This window comes from Lycorma delicatula, chromosome 11, assembly GCF_047948215.1.
Source record: "Lycorma delicatula isolate Av1 chromosome 11, ASM4794821v1, whole genome shotgun sequence".
Lineage (NCBI taxonomy): Eukaryota > Metazoa > Arthropoda > Insecta > Hemiptera > Fulgoridae > Lycorma > Lycorma delicatula.
The window spans coordinates 56,766,287-56,781,264 of record NC_134465.1 but is presented as its reverse complement, the minus strand read 5'-3'; positions in this window follow the sequence as shown (position 1 = coordinate 56,781,264).

The following is a 14,978-nucleotide window of genomic DNA, read 5'->3' as shown; positions in this document are numbered from 1 at the left end:
GGAGGCTGAAGAGGAAAAAAAGAAAAAGTGTCATCTTATTTACTTTTTAATTTTTGTATTTAGGTTGATTGATCAAGTTGGATTATATACACAATATATATATATATATATATATATATATATATGTATATCTTGATCACAAATAACAATTCGTTTAAGCTTATCATACGAGAACATTCTTAGTACAATTGCATATCATACATGTTTGCATTGTTTCATCGTTACATGACCCATAATTAACAAATATTTTGTGAAGAATTTAAACAATATTTTTAAATCGTTTAAATGAAGTTGTATCTTTACAAAAAACACTTTATATATACCGGGTGATATTTAAGTATGGAAACAGCTTTATATTGCATATCTGATAGGTATTCGGAGGCAGAAAGAAATGGGGTTCTACATAGTTAAAAAAAATCTACAGATTTAAAATGCGGTTTTTAATTTTTGTCCACCATCTTCAATCGGCCATATGAATTAAACTTAATTTTTTTAAATAGAAAGGTGGACATATGACACATGATTACCGTTTAAAATTTTACAAGAAAAAAATCGTGTAACCAGTTTTACTGTTAATGCCTTCATTATCGAGTTTTAAGCATTCTAAATTGCTATGACAGAAAAGTAAATAAAACGAGATAAAACACGGTACATGAAGAATTTTATTCCATTTTAAATTCATAATGCATACAATAACGAAGTTAATAAATCATAACTAATAATTAACAATGAAAAAAGAGGTATATGATTCATCTAATAATAGTTTCTCAAATAGAGAACCAATAAGTAAATTATTTATTTACTTAGAATTCATCCCTCCAACCATGAAATGTATCATTCCATTACCTATAATCTTTCACTCAAAAAAATCAATATTTTTACACTGGTAATGAAACTTTTTGATTCCTTTATAACTGATTTGAGTTAACCGCCAAAATTTGCAATAGTAGTTTGAGAATTTGTTTGACACCCTTTTTACTTCCTTGTACGAAGTAAAGGAAATATTATAATCGCGAAAAATTTCGGTCTTTTGATTTCAACGGAAATATCCATTTTGACCATCCCTGAATCCGTTTTCACTAGTTTCAACGTGACGTCTATACGTACGTAAATATGTATCTCGCGTAACTCAAAAACGATTAGCCGTAGGACGTTGAAATTTTAGATTTGGGACTGTTTTAAGATCTAGTTGTGTAACTCCCCTTTTGATTGCAATCGAGTTGACAAAAAATGTCAAAATCCAATTTTTGTTTTGGATTTTTGACTTTTTCTTAACTGCAGTAATAAGCTCTCATTGAGAGCTTTTCAATGATATAGCATAAGTGGTACTTATTTTCACTGATTCCAGAGTTGTAGCCAAATAAAATTTTAATTAATGAATTATTTGGATCTTACAAGGGGAAAGGAACATCGGTTCGAATCAGACTTCATCTCCTTTTTTTTCTTTTTAACTTTTTTTTAAATTTAAATAGATTGATCTATTAATAATTATTAATCTCTGATTGTAAAAAAAAAATTATGATAAATAATAATTCAATAATAATAAAAAAAAATATGATAAACGATTGAAGTTATTAACGAAATAAAATTTTATATACTTTTCATTTTAAAATAATCCCTTTCAGCACGCCGGAAGATGGAGCTTGATTTCACCGGTATTAAGTAGGAGATAAAAACGATTTCTACCTTAAAGTTAAGAAAACTTCAAATTTAATCAATACGACAATGGTTGCATGAGAAAAAAGTTTCACGTTTTTAATAAACGAAGAGCCTTATTTCCTACACTTCCAGCAATATTTTGGTCATTTCTTGCTGTAAGGGTTGGTCATAAAAAAAAAACATTTACTTAAATAAGTTTTAGTCCATTATCTACAGAATAGTAGGAACTAACGAATTCGATATTTTAGTTAATAAGAAAGTTATAGCGAATTTTTTTTTTCGAAAAATCTCCCCTCCATATTCAAACCATGGTCCGATTTTGCCCATTAATGGACTAGACAGAGATTTTGGATGATTATATTAATGCAAACTTACAACAGTTATCGTATCAACAAGAAAGTGGAATATATATAACGCGAAGATATGTCCAAATTTTCCGGAAGTCGAATCATGGTACCCATTACAATAGCTAACGTTTTTAATGAAATCTACCTAAAAATGTATATGTAATATATATATGTAAGTGAATATGTAATTTGATAGGCGTACAAGGAAATCATGTCACCACATGACTTTGTAGTCTTGTCTCCACATCAATGTTTTTAATAAACTTTTATAAAACTATTCTCTTTAAACAATAATTTAAATGAAAATAAATCCTAAACAAAAAATTCTGAAACTTTTAAAGAAATCATTTTTCAAAATATACCTTCAATTCTTCAGTGCCGGGAAAGCATATAATCTCTCTTTCCAGCTTTTTTACCATAATACGAATATTTGTTACAAATAAAATATTTAAAGAAATAATATTTATAACGTTCACTTTTTAACGAATTATTACTATATCAGTTTCCCTATTATAAAATCATTTTGGCATTTCATAAAAATTTTTGTACGGCTTTGTCCCTTTTTGGCATTTCATAAAAATTTTTGTACGGCTTTGTCCCTTTTTTCTGCTGCTTTATCATCCCTTGTAATTTTAGATAGCTAAAAAAAAGCTGATAACACAGTTCTAGGACTTTCCTGGAATGTTACAACTGTGGGTTGTGTCTGTTGCACGGTCTGCTACACTCGCGAAACATGATTTAAAATATTTCATCATTTTATTGAAATATAATTTTTTTTTTGTTTATTTAATTTTATCATTTTAATTAAAGCGCGGATACCGTATTTAATTCGCGGGGGTGTGGCGGTACTAGAGGCGACGTTCGGAAGTAACTAATGTAATTTCACAACTTACATAGAAAAAAAATAGCTTCCGGGGGTCGGCATACCTGATATAGCCGCGAGGCTTAACGTACTAGTTACCGAGTCAACTGTGCGATCGAGTTCTAGACCCAGCCAGACCGAGTTACTTTTTTACACTTTAAATTTTCAATTTAAAAGTCAAGGAGATGAGGCTATACAGCAATATCACTGTCAGTATCTCGAGATTTCTCCTAATTAAAGTCGTATTTCTCTTACTCAAATTTGTTAATTTGTTACAATATGTAAAATCGCAACTCCAATCCCAAAAAATATTGATGTAGCCGTCTGCTAACTTGTGACATCAGAGGTGAGCGGTAGAATTAAATAAATTAATAATATTTAAAGTGTAAAAAAGTAACTCGGTTACTTTTTTATTAAATTTATTTAATTCTAGCGGTCACCTGTGATATCTCAAGTTAGCAGACGGCTACAACAATATTTTTTGGGGTCGGGGTTGCGATTTTGCATATATTGTAATTTTTTTATTTAAAAAATGTGAGTAAGAGAAATACGACTTTAATTAAGAGAAATCTCGAGATACTGACAGTGACATTGCTGTATAGCCTCATTCCCTTGAATTTTAAGTTGAAAATATAATGGCATCAATGCCCCATATATAGAAATAGTCTGACCAAGTTTGGTAAAAATTAGTCTTATAGTTCTGGAGATATTGAATGATTTCCGAACGCGCACGGGCACACATTAATATACGGAAAATTTCCATCCGGATTTTTGGGTTTCTTAGCTATCAAACGTCAAGAACCGGTGAAAATGCAGAGACATATGCACAGATTGGACCGATTACAATACTTTTTCTTCTAGGGTTATAAATTTACCGTAGTACTATCTAGGCGAAAAAGTAAAACTAATCTCGTTTTAAGTATATTCATTTTTATTATTTAAATATCGGTGTAAACTTCTCAAATTGACTCGGCAAGTAAAATTATCTCCTAAATACCTGTTAAAAAAATTCCGTCCCGTTAATGGAGTTAATAGTCGGGTAATCACAAAAAAAACTGGATAAAAACAACTCATTGAAATATAATTTTATAATATATAATCAATAAATTTTATTAGAACTACATGAAATCAACAAATGCTTCATCGTCTGACGACAGAAACGGATGGATAAAGTGTACAAAAAATATATAACCTTACTACTATTTTTACACTGACGATGGTCCTAACAGATTGAGTTTTTTTATATAATTATTAAGATTGTGCAAAATATAAACGAAAGTCTTTATTATATAATTTATAGGAAATGTAATACATTTTAAGCGACTTTCTCCAGTCCATGATCATGGAACATGACATTCTCCAGCCAATTATTATTACGCTGCCTTTTTTTTTTGTTTTATAAGGTAAAACCAAAAGAAATCATTGATAATCATAGTTAAAAAATAATTATTATTTAAATATCTCATTAATTTAATATTTAATTACAAATGTGTTTTTAATTTTTATTTTTATGTTAACGGATTTTTATGTTAATGAATTTTCATTGGTGCATTTAATTGATTTGAATGTAGCCTTATTGTTGATTTCAATTAATGATTTCTTTTGAAAAAAGGGGGGTATTATTTGCGTTTACTATGATTACAGTCTAAAAAGAAGTAGATTAAATTATAAAATTAAAATTTTTTTATTATAAATTCTTGCCAAATAACGAACAAACAATAATGGAAAAAGGAAAGATTAAGGAAAATAAATATTCAACTCTTTAATTTTATGACAGAATAAATTAATAAAATAAAATATTCCTACGCACATATATATATTTTTTTTTATTTTACGAATACACTTCAAATCCACACCTTGAAAAACTAAAAATAAATCTTTTCAAAAGATAAAACATTTTAAAAACGAATGTATAATAAGATAAAAGTAGGATTTTAAGCTTAGTTAAATTTTCACTTATTTAAATTATAATTTTATTATATTGTTTAGTATAAGGAAAAATACGTTTTTAGTTTTATGTTGTTTTTTTTTTTACATATTTTTCGAAGAAAAGTACGGGATTACTTTCGGTCGCAAATTATTAATGGGAGAGGGGAGAGGTGAAATAGAATTTTCTTTACGTTTTGAAGTATGAGGGGTACGAAAATACCAATCATTTAAAATGGGGGTTTTCCTTATATTTTATTTGTAAGCCTAGTAATAAAATTTGTAACCCGAAAATATTCAAAATTAGCAGAACCGGCAATACTTCGCTATTGCTAGATTTCAGTATATATATATATATATATATATATATATATATATAAGAGAGAGAGAGAGAGAGAGAGAGAGAGAGAGAGAGAGTTTAAATGAACACAATTAAAAATATGTTAAAAAAATTAAAAAACTGAACATTATGGAACTTCACAAAATTTTACCTTTTACTTATTCTCCTTCCCCTTTTCCCTTTCACAGTTTCCTTTTTACCCTTTCCCGTTTTCCCCTTTTCTCTTTCCACCTTTTTCCTTTTTCCCTTTTGCTCGCTCGTAATTCCGTCCATTAGTTTTTTGGTCTTTAGCGGACACACATACAAGCATTGCCTTTTATATATATAAAATAATATTAAACAATATTGGGCTGTCGCCAATATTGTTTAATCTAATCCTCGAGAAAATAATACGGGAATGGCGGAAGAAGAAAGAGGAAAACTGAATAAAAGAAATACAACTTGGAGCTGGTAAAAACCATATAAAAGTGAATTGTTTGGCCTTTGCAGATGATATAGCAATAATTACAAAAAATGTTTAAGAGGCTAGTGAATCGATAGAGTTACTAGAGGAAATAGCCATAAAGACAGGACTACAGATATCTTACGAGAAGACGGAATACATGGAATACCGACATCACAAGGAGAAAGAAATAAAAACAAAAGGAGATAATATCAGGAGAGTCGATCGTTTCATATCTTCGAGAAATTATTCAAGCTAATGGACTCGATGAGGCATCTAACACGGAAAGGACCAGGAAATTAGAAAGAGCATACGGGATAATAAAGAATATCTACAACAAAAAGAGTATATCATACGGATCAAAAATAAGACACTACACTATCGTGCTCAAACCAGAGGCACTCTACGCATCAGAATGTTTGATACTCAGAAAGAAGAATGAACTGAAGGAGATGGAAATACGTGAAAGAAGAATCTTGAGGAAAATATTGGGACCGAGAAAACTAGAAGAAGGATCTTACAGACTAAGAAGTAACAAAGAAATTTATAAAGGGAACAACGAACCGCTGACGTCGACAATGAGAAAACGAAGGGTGAAGTTCTACGGTCATATACTCAGGATGACGGATGATAGGTTAACGAAGGGCGTCTTTGGTTTTTTAACAAATATGAAAGCGACTACGGATTGGGTCGACGAAGTTAAGAAGGATCTCAGCGAACTACAACTGAGCGAAGGCAATGAGTGTAACAGAACTGAGTTTAGAGATAAAATTAATAAACACATTTTCCGGAAACTTACAGATAGGACAAGAACTGGGAGGCAGTGGACTGATGAACAAAAACAAGTTAAACGAGACGAAATGAAGTTGTACTGGGAAAACAGACTGAAGACATCTGTTGTGCAAAAAGTTCAACGCGGTCCAAAGAGACCATAACGAAGTGGAAAAAAAAAATATATATATATATATATATATAGAAATAAAAAGACTGTTTGTATATTTGTTTGTTTCGTAAATATCTCGACACCGGCTCCACCTAGCGGGTAGTTTTTGAAAAAATATTTCTTTTCACGTAACTAATATTCATATTCTGAATATGAACCATATCGGTCCATAAATATAATTTTTCTAAAATATCTCAACCCCAGCGCCATCTAGCTGGTTCATTTTTTGCAGATAAATAATTCTTTCCATGTAAGTAACATGTATTCTGAATATGAGGCAAATCGGATCATAAATACAATTTTTCGAAATATCTCGACGCCAGCGCCACCTAGCGGGTCCAAACTAATTCAGAAACCTTCCCTGCCATGCGTCCAACCATTCCCTAAAGTTTCATCGCTATCGGATGAACGGTTTAGGAAGGCATAAGAGACATACAGACAGACAAACAAATATATTTATATATATATATATATATATATATATATATATATATATATAGATTATTAGATCAATTTCATTGAAATCTATATAAGTTGTAATTGTGTATCTGAAGTTGTGCATGTAACATTTTTTTCTTTTTTTATTTAGCCTCCGAAACCAGCGTAAATTATTACTTCAGAGGATGAATTGAATGAGGATGATATGTATGAATGTAATTGAAATGTAATCTTGTACAGTCTCAGGTCGACCATTTCTTAGACTTGAGACTTTTTGTGGAAAAACAATTTGTGGTTATGTTGACCGTGTATTGGTGTATTTTTAAAGCGCGCTTATGCAGTAATTCACACTGGAGAGGAAGTTGAAATCTCATGCTTCATTTTTTTATTTAGTAAATTTATTATTTATATAATACACATGTGGACTTTTTAAGTACTAACAATTTTTTTTACAGAATTTTCGAAGAAAAATACGATATTACTTTTGTTCGCATGTTTTGGATAGTGGTGGAGAGGGATGAATATGAATTTTTTACCGTTTTGAGGTAAGACTATGAAAATACCATTCATTTTACATTGTGATTTTCTTATATATGTCACCGTAAAAGTCCGATATCTGGCAAATCTAGACATTCTTCGGTGACTGTCGACACATACCAAATACGTCGGTGAGATACCAAAATATTTGTTTATTCGGACCTTCGTTAGTATATTTCGACAATCAGCATGACTGATTGTGAAAGCTGGATAAAAATATTTTTATAAAAAAACCATCTGACCATTTATTTTTATCCTTATCTTTCACCCATGCCGTTAACATATTCTGTATATCATGTGATTGGCCCTTTCAATTTTTAGAATGTTAAAATTTTTATTAATTTTTTTTATAAATGCGGTGAATTTGTTTAACTGTCTCCAGTGTTGGTTAATAACATCTGTAATTTGTATAATTAACGTTAATTAAACGAGGTTAGCGAACGTAGGTTATATTTGTCGTATATTTAAAATCCCTTTTTTTACGAGGGTTTTTCATAATTTATTTATCTTAGAGACTGGTATTGGGTGATTTTTTTTTTTATTTCTAGTTATCGTTTCGACCACCACCAGAGAGCTTATCTGTGTTTGTCGACATAACCCGGGGAAGATCCGAATATATGCTAATATTTCGGTCTTTTACCGACGTATTTCGTTTGTGTCGAGATTCACCGGAGAATACTGAAATTCACTAATTTCGTATTTTCACGGTAACATATATATATATATATATATATATATATATATATATATATATATATATAGGCCTATGTAGCTTATAAAACTTTGTAACTCGTAGATCAATTTCACTGATATCTAGATATGGTATAGTAATATATCTGACAGAATTGTGCATGTGAAAATGTTATGACGATTGATGTGTCGTTCTTGAGTTGCGCTCAATTTAAACGGGTCATGTTAGAAGCGTGGTTCGTTATTATACTGCAAATTGGAACCTTTACCATCATTTCTTTATCTGAGGTATCTATTGTTAACAATATTAAAACATTAAAACCAAAATAAATGAAGGAATAGTCATCTTTTTGCGCAGAACTGTATAGATTTATTTTTAAATCATATAATTTATTTTATTTATATATAATTTTATATAATACAATATAATTTATTTATTTTTCTAATTAACTTTCATTCAGAACTTCAAAAAAATGAAGAGATATTCAAATTCGATCTGTAAAGGATTATAACCCTTTTTATAAATTGTTTTCAATTCTTACTAACAACCGAATGTAATGATTTTTTTTTGTATTTAATTTTGTGCAGGAAGATGTTATTGTTTCACTTAATAGATATGATACAGATACGAGAAAAAAATTTATAAAATCAGTACACAAAAATTTTAAAAACTGAAAAATTTTCAATTTGATAAAAAAATAATAATTTACGACCATTTTTACTTCCTTGTACGAAGTAAAGGAAGTATTGTAATCGCGAAAAATTTCAGTTTCCAGATTTCAACGGAAATATCCATTTTTACCATCCCTGAATCCGTTTTCACTAGTTTCGGCTTTACGTCAGTACGTACGTTTATCTGGAATAACTTTTTTTTTCTTGTTTTTTTTTTAACCTCTGGGTCCGGAGTTAAGCAATTTTTTTTCCACAGAGGATGAGATGAATGCTTTGTAGCGTGTGTGAAAAATGCCATGCTTGGCCGGGATTCGAAACTAGGACCTCCGGGTGAAAGGACGAGAAGATACCACTCGCGCCACGGAAACCGGCATCTCGTATAACTCAAAAACGATTAGCAAACTATAACTCAAAAATTGGATTTTGGACTTTTTCTTAATTGCAATCCTCATTGAAAATTTTCAACGATATTTCATAAGTGATATTTATTTTCAATGGTTCTAGATTTATAGCCAAATTAAATTATAACTAATAAAATATTTGGATCTTACAAGAGGACACATCGGTGCAAATCCGACATCATCTCCTTTTTTTTAATTCTTTTTATTTTTTTTAATTTAAATATATTGTTTTATTAACAATTATTAACCTTTAATTGTAAAAAAAAATTACAATAAATAATAATTCAATAATAATTTAAAAAAAAAAAATGGTTAAAAGTTTTGGAAGATAAAAGTTAGAAGTTATCAGTGAAATAAAATTTTATGTACTTTTTATTTAAAAAAATGTGTATATGTAATTTAATAGGCGTACAACGAAGCCATGTGATGTCCATATCAGATCTTTTTTCTGTTCTCACTAAATTGAGCGTTTTTCAACCAACAGTATTCGATCTATTGGTTATTTAAATAAATAATTGCTATTTTAAGCAGGAATTGTTATTCATAATAATTAAAACATCGGTAAATTAGTTTTTATAAATGAATAAAGGGTCGGGAAATAAGTAAAATAGTGTAAAAAGAAAAAGATTGAACAATTATACTACCTAGAATAAATTTATATTTGTTTATAAAATATTTTATTAACAATACTATATATCAAATACGGATAAAGAAGTATTTCACAAATCAAGAAGCTAGTTAGTTCATTTACTAACTGATTTTTCTTTCTATCATTCATTTTAAATCATAATCACTACGCGTAATCCATGAGTTAGTATTTATGAATGTGCAGTTTGTGCTATAAAGTAAACGATCATTTATTTAAAAAAAAAAACAACAAAATCCATCCTTTTATATGAAACCAAATAACTTAACTATTTTTTATATAACAAAACGTCCGAGTAATATTTCACCTTAAAAGACAGGATCTTTATTTTTTAATTAGCTGCTTAAATATATACATATAATATATTGATATTTTTAAGTAGAAAATTTAATGGCATTAATGCTCCATATATAGAGAAAATCTGATCAAGTTTAATCAAAATCGGTCCAGCAGTTCTGGATATATAAGGTGATTTAGAGGGTGATACCCAACATATATACGAACATCCGGAAAATCTCTATTCTTTTTTTTTGGGTTTCAAAACGTCAAGATTCGGTGAAAACCGGTTCTTGATGTCTATATGCTTAAATTACAATAATTTCCCTACTACGATTACAATGATTTCTCTTCTAAGCTTCTAAAGTGCTAGTCGGGAAAATAAAAATAATTATTTTCTTAAAAAATATAAATATTCATAGACTTTTTGTAACCAAAATTGTAAATTTTTTATTTTAAAGAAATTTTCATAGTTGAAAAATCTGAAGAATTTATTTTAATTAATAAAAACAATGTTTGTTTCGTTGTAATTAAATAATCGGAGAAAATCAATTAAGTTTTCCCTAAGAAGTACTTATTTTGATGTTATTTTATTAATGTTGTAATTTAACGAATTTTATTTATAATCAAGATTGATGAATAGGCTATTGGCATGTGGAACGTTAAAGCTGTTTAATTACTTGTGTCTAACTGATAAATTCTGATAATATTGATTATGCAATGACTTCACGCTAATAACGTAATAATTTTTCTGATTTAGTTTTTTTTAAATATCTATTGAAAACCAGGTGATCAGAAAGTGTAATCTAATTATTGCTTCATACCCATTGTATGTTATGTAATTATATATTTTTTAACTTAATATTAACTAAATATTAGGCTTATTTGTTTAGATCGAAATAAAAAAATGTTTTAGAATTTTCCAGATTGAAGATTATGTCAAAATTTCTTTCTTTTTAATTTTCAATTAAATTAATTTACATAGCATTTTCGACGGAGAATTTTAGTGAATAAATCCAATCCAATTTTTTATATTTTCCAAGCTTTTAAAGTAAAAAAATATTAAATTAAAAATTTTGGTTAAAAAAGTTTATATATGCATGAATTTTGTTTAGTTTTACATTTTAAAAATGATTTACGTTAATCATCAAGAATTATTATACAATATCTAATTTATTAAATTTTTGAACATCTAATTGACTGGATTAGTGAAATATGACTTTGGTGGCGGGCTGAAGAAGATATCGAAACAATACTATATCTTAAAGAAGTATTGGAATTAATGAAATTTTTTCGGGAATTTTTTTTTTTTAGTTTTTAGTATTTTAATAAAAAATCTAATGTGGATACCACGTGACTTCCATTTACGCCTATTAAATTGCATTTACACATTTTTAGAAGTACATAAAATTTTATTTCACTAATAACTTTTGATTTTTGTTCATATTATTTTTCTTTTATTGTTTTTATTGAATTATTATTTATTGTAATTTTTTTTTACAATCTCAGGTTAATAATTATTATAAATAAAAATATTTAAATTAAAAAAAAAGGAAACGTAATCGAATTTGAACATGCCTTTCCCTTTTAAGATCCAAATATTTCATTAATTAAACTTTTATTTAGTACCACTTATATATCATTGAAAAGCTCACAATGAGGGCTGATTACTGTAGTAAGAAAAATTCCAAAATCCAAATTTTTTTGGATTTTGGGTTTTTTTTAGACACTTTTGGTTCAGTCGATTGCAATCAAAAAGGGAGGTGTACCACCTAGATGTTACAACAGTCCTAAATCCAAAATGTCAACATTCTACGGCTAATTATTTTTAATTTATGCGAGATATATACATACGTACGTACAGACGTCACGCCGAACTAGTCAATATGGATTCAGGGAAGGTCAGAATGGATATTTCCGTTTAAATATGAAGGTGGAAATTTTTCGCGATCACAATACTTCCTTTATTTCGTAAAAGTGAGTAAAAATAGTAAATTTTATTATTACTCCATTTTAGTACTTTAAACTTGGAATTCTAAAAAATCCTTTTGTAGTTTGCATTTACACCGAAAACAGAACATCATTTTCATCAATTTATCATCAGTTGTTTTTGCTGGGCGTTGATGAAAGTCAGCTAGTCAGAACATGTTATATATATATATATATATATATATATGTGCAGATGGAATATTGGTGACTAAAGTTTAGGAAAAATTAAAAAGAAGAGATATCCACTTTTAACTTTTGACTTTTCGGGGAAAGTTTGCAATCAAATGAAAGTCAATAAAAGTTCATTTGTTCCCGAGCAATTAAAAAAAAAAAATATAGCTTAGGTTTAAAAAAAAATTCAAAATCCATTTTAACCCTTTAAACTCAGAATTTCAACAAATATCGAAATTCATACGGAAAAGAACGCTAAGAGTCTGTTATCCCCATACTAAGCACAGAACTTGGTCGAATGTCCCTTGCTGTTTCTTTCAAACACAAGTCAACAAACGTTTTGTTAGAGTTGTAAAAATGTAAGCTTTAATTATGATGGGTGGATATTCAACATTATTTTTTTGAATCTTCGTAACGAAAATTACAATTTCTAAACTGTCTCCTTCAATCGATCGATTCTTTTTTTTTAATTTTTCGATAAATGAGATGATGTCAAATGTTGGATAAAAATTTAAAAAAAGTTACTATAACAACCGAAGATGTAAAATATGATTTATTACGAATAAATTATTTCTTAAGTTGTTTATTACTTATAATTTATATATGAATAGTAGTTTTATACGTATAATAAATTAATTATAATATAAATAAACCAATAAGATAAACTGATTTCCCACGATCAATCATTATTTATAACCAATAATAATTTGTTGTAATTAAGAATAAGTATTTAATTAATTTATGGTCTTTTATTTACATATGTACATACATAAAAAATAAAATAGCTGTTTAAAATGTCGCTGAACTTTCCCGATATTTCCATAGAGCTTAATGTATAATCCTTTTTATAATGATAGAATACAAAGAATTTTTAAGTTATTACCCAACCTTCCTTAATATAACTCTTTTAATTAATTAATTAGAGAAAAAAATATTTATGTTAACAGTATTCAAATTCAATATCGGGAAATAAAATTCGATTCTGTGTATTCTTTTTTAAAAATCAAAATACGTACATGAAAGTACTTCAAATTACAACATTTTTAGATACTAGAAAAAAATATATGTTTAGGTTTTTAAACTTATTTAAAAATTTACCATTGTGATAAAGTAAATCTATTAGATTAATCTTGCAAATACGCAAAATATTAGACCAAAAAATTCAGAATTATGTATACAGAATGATTCAGGAGAAAAGGGAAATTTATTTTGGGGAGGGCGAAAAAACGTTATCGCGTTATCATCACCCAGATCAAATCTATAACCCAAAAATGCCCCTTCTCTGATATCAAAAATATTAATAAAATAAGATTAAAACTTAAATAATAAAAGAAATTAAACCATTACGATAAAATATACATAATTTGGGATCTAAGCTTGAAGGAAGGAATAAAATTCATAAAATCAAAAATCTGAAAACGTTTTGTTATCCCGTTACGTACAACGAAAAATTTTCTCCGGATATTAATTCCCCCATAGTAATGAGGTCATATTGACATTTTTAAGACTTTATATTAAGGATAAAATTGATGGTTTCTTATATTTTTTGTCCTTGAAAATCGAATGAAGCAGTTGCTTCTACAACTGTGTTTCCCGTAATTTTTATGATATCCAACGTATAAAAGAAAAACATTTTTTTTTAAAGTTTAAAATACAATAACTTTATTAAATGATTAATTAATGTGAAAGTTTTATTATCAAAACTTATAGAGAATTTAATTTTGAGAAAAATGATTTAATAAAGTCTATAAAAACCTTAAAAAAAATTATTTTATTATTAAAAACAAATTTAACAGAAAAATTTAATGAATTAGTAAAAATTAAAAAAAAAAAACTGATTTTACAGGACTGTTCCAAAAGGAGCAATGTATGTTAGGGTGTATGTATGTTTATTCTACCGTAGCATCTCATCGACTAAACCGGTTTGAAGTACTTTTACCTTACCGGGAATGTCATAAGCTATATAAAAATATATATATATATATATTTAAATAAATTTAAAAAATCTATCAGAAGAACGAGTCGTTTTTGAATATACAAACATCTCACGTGTGAGGTACGAAGTTTCTGAAGAGTAGTTCACAATTAAGCGTTGAGAACGAATTATTCAAAAACTCTTTTTTTCGGCAGTCCTGTTTTTTAATTTTTAATATTTTTTGTTAGTACAACAGACCTTAGATAAATTAGGTTGATAAAACTTCAAAATTATGTTGTATCTTCGAAATTAATTTGTCATAAAATTTTGTTAAGTGTTAATAATAACCCGCCATCCCAAAATAATAAAAGAAAATATATATATATTTTTTTCGTGTGCTGTTTCTTTTGTTACAGATACTCACAACAGTCACCACAACAAACATAAATGGTTTCTTCACTGCGGCCACGCGGTCCCCCCAAACCCTTCCCGGACACACATGTGTCTGGAGATGAATATTATGTCGCGTAAAGAATCTGCTATTTATTTTTTCTACAAAAGGCGATCGCTGCCCCAAAATCGCGATCGCGAATAGGTATCACCAAATTTGTAAGTTCCCTATTCCCTTTCCTTTCAAGAAAGAAGAAGAGGGAACGAGCCCAGCAGCCACCTTTTCTTTTTCCTGTTTAGCCTCCAGTAACTACCGTTTAGATAATTCTTCAGA